The sequence below is a fragment of the Anolis carolinensis genome, chromosome 4, assembly GCF_035594765.1.
Source record: "Anolis carolinensis isolate JA03-04 chromosome 4, rAnoCar3.1.pri, whole genome shotgun sequence".
Lineage (NCBI taxonomy): Eukaryota > Metazoa > Chordata > Lepidosauria > Squamata > Dactyloidae > Anolis > Anolis carolinensis.
The window spans coordinates 4,942,270-4,948,282 of NC_085844.1; positions in this window are offsets into that span (position 1 = coordinate 4,942,270).

Here is a 6,013-nt window from a genome sequence, read left to right on the forward strand (position 1 = left end):
ACAAAGTTTATTGAACAAAACAAACAGACTTGCAGACAATGGACATAAGACTTTCGCTCTAGACAAACAGCACAGATCTTCTCAGCTGGCAGAACCAGATTTCATCTGATGCAATCAACTATATACAAACACACTTGTAGTCTGGACACTCCTATCTAGCTCCAGCCACATATCCAAGGTCAATACAGCTTCTTACCAAATTAACTCTTTACACACTATAGCATTTCCTGGATGATGCAATACATGCTAGACACAAATTTCATTTAAACACTACTAATACACAAATCCCACATTAACAATTACAGGAGAGGCGAAAGGAAACAGAGCAGAGACGTTGTTTAGCTAGAATAACTGCCAGAAATGCAGCTGAGTAATTGGGAACTGTCCTAACATCTGTGAGGGGACTCAGGGCTATAAAGCAGAAGAAGGTGCAGTCAGCTCTTGCTGGTAACAAACTGACTCTAATGCCTAAGCCTTTGCTCCCCTTGTGCCTGCTTCAAGTCTGCATCTGGGAAACTGCTCCTAAGGATTTGTTGCTGTTTCTCTGAAGTAAGACTGTTATTTGATTTGGGAATTTATCAGAGACTAAGGACTGTGTTTGCCCTGAGACTTCCTTGCTTCCTTTTGCATTATTCCACTGCGTGTGCTGTACTTTTTTGCTGAAGTAAAGCAGTTTTCATTTACTTACCACAGTGTTTTAAGGCTGCTCTTGAAAGACAAAACAGGACAGCAGCATAGCTTCTTTAAAATGATAGCCTTGTAAGACTGGAAGAGACCCCAAGAGCCATCCAGTCCACAAGAAGCACTATCAAAGCCAGTCAGAAAAGACCTTCTATCCAGTCTTCGCTTCAAAGCCTCCAGAGAAGGAGACTCCATCGTATTCCCAGGCAGTGGTATATTCTAATGTCAAACAGCTCTTACCATCAGAAAGTTCATGTTTAAATGGATATTTAAGTCAATTGCTTAATTGTGTCATAGTTTCTCGAGAAAACAAGCTGTGCTCTCTTCAGTGTGACTTCCTTTCACATATTAAAAACATGACTGCCCAAAAATAACAACATGTATTTCAACAGAGGGAAATGTCCGCTTTTTTAAAATTTTGTTTTGTGTTGAAAGCATTGCATAAATAGATGAGTAAAATAAATGGTTCACAAGCTGCTGAATAGCTTTAGACCAAAAACGGTCTAAAGTGTGACTGCATTGTCTGTAGCTTTAAACAGTTCTTCCTCTGTACATGAGGCAGGGCATTTGGGGCAAGCATATAGGTGCTTAGTTGTTTGTTCTGCTCTACAGTCACACAAGGTGGAGGATTCTTCTAGGCTGTGCCATTTTGCAAGTTGTCTTTTGATCTGCCCACTCCGCTTCTGAGTCTGTTCAGGGACTTCCACGTTGCCCATTCTTGTTTGCCCATGGAGGAAGGAAGACCCTCATGGGGGGCCATCCAGTTGAAACTGGCAGATTTTCCTGCCCACAGGGATATTATTGCTGCTACTGGAGGAACATTTACAAGGGTTGAATGAAAAGTAATGCTTCCACCTTCGTTACTTGGGTTTGAATGGGAATATTTTAATAAATCAAACGCAGAAATAATCCTTAGAATGTGCTCTTTAACAACCACTATTCACTTTTCCACATAATCACCAGACAACTGGATAAATTTCTGCCAATAATGAAGAAGTTATCTGAAGCCGTCATGGAAGAAGTCGTCACTCTGTTTCCGCAACCAGCATCTCACAGGACCTTCTGATAGCCAAGCAAAGCAATCATGTGACCCACACGTTCTTGTGAAATGCCGATTATGCCTCAAATTTCTCTCTGAGTGATACGACGATCACCCTGAATCAATCTGTCAACCTTTTGCTTGTGAAACTCGGTGGTTGCTGTCACAGGATGTCCAACTCTTTGTTTGTCATGCAAGTTAGATGTTCCCACCTCAACATCTTTAAACCCACTCACCCAATGACGCACAGGACTCACATCCACACAATCCCCATAAACAGCTGCATTCTCTTATGAATCTCCTTTGGGGTGACACCTTCTGCTGTCACAAATTCAGTGACTGGAAAATGAGCTGCAACTCTTAGAAAAGCACACAAATTATGCTTTATTAATAGCCAGCCCTATCTCCCTGGAGGGACTCAAAAAAGCCAATACGATCCCAGGCAGCATCAATAGTGTCTAGTTTGAGGGAAGTCATAGTTCCAGTCTATTCTGCTTTGGTCAGAACTTTTCACCTGGAATAATGTGTTCAGTTCTGGACATCACAATTCAAGAAGGATATGGACAAGCTGGTTCAGAGGAGGGTGACCAAAATGGGTCAAACGTCCGAAAACTATGAATCCCTATGAAAAGTGACTTAGGGAGCTGGGTATGTTTAGCTTTGAGAAAGGGAGGTTGACGTGAGAGCCATGTTTAAATATTCAAAAGGACGTCCAATATTGGACGCCCAATCAAATTCGAAGAATGGGAAAAGATTTGGAAAAGAAAGTTAAAATATACATATGCCCTAGATCTTCAGGAAAATTGGATCAAGATGTTCCACAGGTGGTACATCACACCAAAAAAATTAGGAATTATGTACAAAAATGTTAAAAACAAATGTTGGAAGTGTAACTTACAGGAGGGAACATACTTCCATTCCTGGTGGACATGTTCAGAAACAACTAAATTCTGGAAAGAAGTGCATGAAGAGTCACAAAAAATTTTGGGAATTTTTTTTTCCGATGAAGCCAGAATTTTATCTTCTAGGCCTAACAGAAAGCATAACAACCTTTACTGAGAATGATGATATTATTTTTACCTTTAAAGCAACAGCCGCAAAGATAACCTTTGCTCGACATTGGAAATTGGATAAAATACCAATAAAAGGCCTCTGGCTAGAAAAGCTAGACGAAATCTATGACATGGATAGACTTACATATTTAACTAGCTGTGCCCGGCCACGCGTTGCTGTGGCTAGGACTTAATTTTTCTTTTCTTTTTGTTGTATGAACTTAGAGGCGTGGATGAGAGGTTGTGCTGTCAATTTTCTAGGTTGTGGGGCGTTTAGTTTAGTTGTTTTGTCCGGTGCCGTGATTCCATTACCCTTTTATATATATAGATGAAGGAGAGCAGAGGCAAACCAATAAAGATGACCAATTGGAAAAAATATGAAGAATATAGAAAATTAGCAATGGTTTGAAAGAAACAAAAAGGGGAATCCAGTGAACTGAAAATACGATGGTGACCAGTAAACAAGAAAAGACAAAAATATTCAAATATAACCAGGAAAAGTAGAAAACGGAAGACCAAAACAAACTCTACCCTTATTACCCTTCCCTAACCAATTTTCCTTCTAAATCTTTTTTTCTTCTTTTTTCTTTTTCCCCTCCACTTTGTCACACTTTTTTTTCTCTCACCCTTATTCCCCCCCCCCATTATCTTTTTCATTCCCCACTGTTTTATGTAAACACTTAAAATTTGAATAAACATTATATAAAAAAATATATTCAAAAGGATGTCCCATTGAGGAGGAGGAAGGCTTGTCTTCTGCTGCTCCAGGACTAGGACATCATGGAGCCATGGGTTCAAATTACAGCAAAAGAAATTCTACTTAAATATTTTTCTAATGATAGGAGCTGCTCTACAATGGAATATCCTGCCTGAGAGTCTGGTGGAGCCTCCTTCTCCGGAGGTTTTTAAGCAGAGCCTGGGTGGTAATGTATCAGGAGTACTTTGTGGCTTCCTGCATTGCAGAAAAGGGTTGGACTGGATGGCCCTTGGAGACTCTTCCAACCCTATAATGCTATAATATTACGTTTCTGCCACCATGGAGCCCATAAGAGATAAAAAGAAGAGGACTCACCTCTGAAGGTCCATCTTCCACTTCTGGAGATTTGGGTGTGTAGATTGAGGTGGCCAGGTCTTCCAAAGCTTTGGAAAGTTGGGCCAGGACTCCAGCCACATTGATGTCATTGGAAAAGAGTTTAATATGGCTGAGGGTGGCCTTTTCCTGGGGATCCCTGTGTGGAAAGGAAAGAGGATAAACAGCTACTAAACAAAGTTGGCTCTAGCAGTTAGTTAGCGGAGGACAGCCGGCCACAAAGGGAAGACTTACTCAAGAAGTTCCGATCCATCCAGTCTTCTGGAGCTCATTTCAGTAGCTGGGAGTTCCTTGATGTCTCAGCGTCTGGAAGCAAGCTTTATATCCTGGCATCCCAAGACACTAATCTCTGCTGCCTTAGGGTGTCTTCATTCCAGTAGACAATGCACCTGCTTCTCTTTCTTCCCAGAGGCTCTGGGAGTTTCCTCGGCTGCCTTTCATTAGCCACAATTACCAGTTTCACCCCTGCAGGTAGCCTTCCTAGGGATGTTTTGCACAAGGCGTTGTCAGCGGGATGCCAGGGAGAGGTTCAGAAGCAGAAGTCTCCCAAAGCCCTTGCCTTCCTCTGCTTTGAAGAATCAGGGAGACCCTGCTTCAAGCTGATATCGCAAAAAGACAAAGCACAAATGGAAAATGGGTGGGTAGGGAGGAGGAAAGAGAAGGCAGTTCAAAGCCACACTGTCAACCCTAGCTCCTGCCAACCGGGCAGATCAAAAACATCCAATATGAGTAGGTCAATAGGTACTGCCTCGGTGGGATGGTAGAAAGGTGCCCCATGCAAACATACCAGCAACATGATTGGAGATTCTATGGACAACAGGCTCCTCAACATGGAAAAATGGAACAAGAGCACCTCCCCATGGCTGGAGTTAAGTGTTGCGGTTCAGCCTGATGATGAAGGGGGATTTGGGTTTATGCAGGTTGACCAAGGAAATGTTGAAGGCTCTGAATTGTCAGAAATGCAGGCTGACCAAGAAAATGTTAAAGGCTTTGAATTGTCAGAGAGGCCGCAGGCTAGCAGGGAAGCTGAAGTTAGTGATAAGGGTGACCTTTCACAAGATTTTGAACATCAACAAAGTCCAGGTGGCTCTGGCAGCGAGTCAGAGGAGTCTTCCTTAGATAGAGACACAAGGTTAAGTTTAAGGGTTCGTCCCAGGTGTTCTGTGAGAATCGCTAAGAAACGGATGGGAATCCAAGGTCAGAGGAATGCTTTCTTAGCTTGTAAGCATGGTTAAATAGGGTGAAAACGAAGCAACATTAGTTTTGGGAAGCTTAACTCCTGCCTTGTCACTGCTCATGGAAAAAGATCGTTGCTTTTGTTCCTGCCTAGATTCTGTGTTTGGATTGTATTTTGAAGTTCATGCTACATTGTTTTTCAGGACTGATTTGCTATATTAGAGACTTTGAACTATTTTCTACAGAGACTTTGAACTATATTCTGCAGATTGCCTTTGCAATTGGATTACTGCTTTCTTTACTGCTTTTTCTTAAGATTTTGCTGTTTTTTATCAATAAACTGAAAAAACCAAGTCTGCTGTGGTAGAGTGTGTGTTAAGAGCAAGGTGAACCAGTATGTATGTCATTGTTCACTGTATAAAAAAGCATTCAATGTTTGTCTTATATGTGTACTGTAATCTGAGATAAAGCGGAATATAAAGCGGGGAGATAAAGCGGAATATAAGTAAAGTATATTATTATGTATTATTATTATGTATTATTATAGTATTATTATTATTATTAAGCCAGCTAACCACTCATTCTGAATGATTTTTCAGAGTCCAACGGTGCATCTAAACTGTTGTATTAATGCAATTGGACAGCACTTTAATTGCCATGGTTCCCTTAGTATGTAATCATGGGATTGGTAGTTTGGTGAGGCACCAGCACTCTTTGGCAGAGAAAACTTGTTATCGAAAAATCAGACACCCCATCCCAAAGTCAAATATGTATTTTATTTTATTTTCACATTTTATAGAGTTGCGCAATCCGGAAAGAGTGGTATTCCCTATCATCCTGGGAGTTATTGTTTGCTTAGGCACCAGCATTCTTTGAGAGAGGAGGCAAAAGACCTTGTAAAACTACAGATCCTAGGATTCCACAGCATTGAGCCATGGCAGTTCAAGTTGTGCCAAACTGCATTAAAGGGAAGTG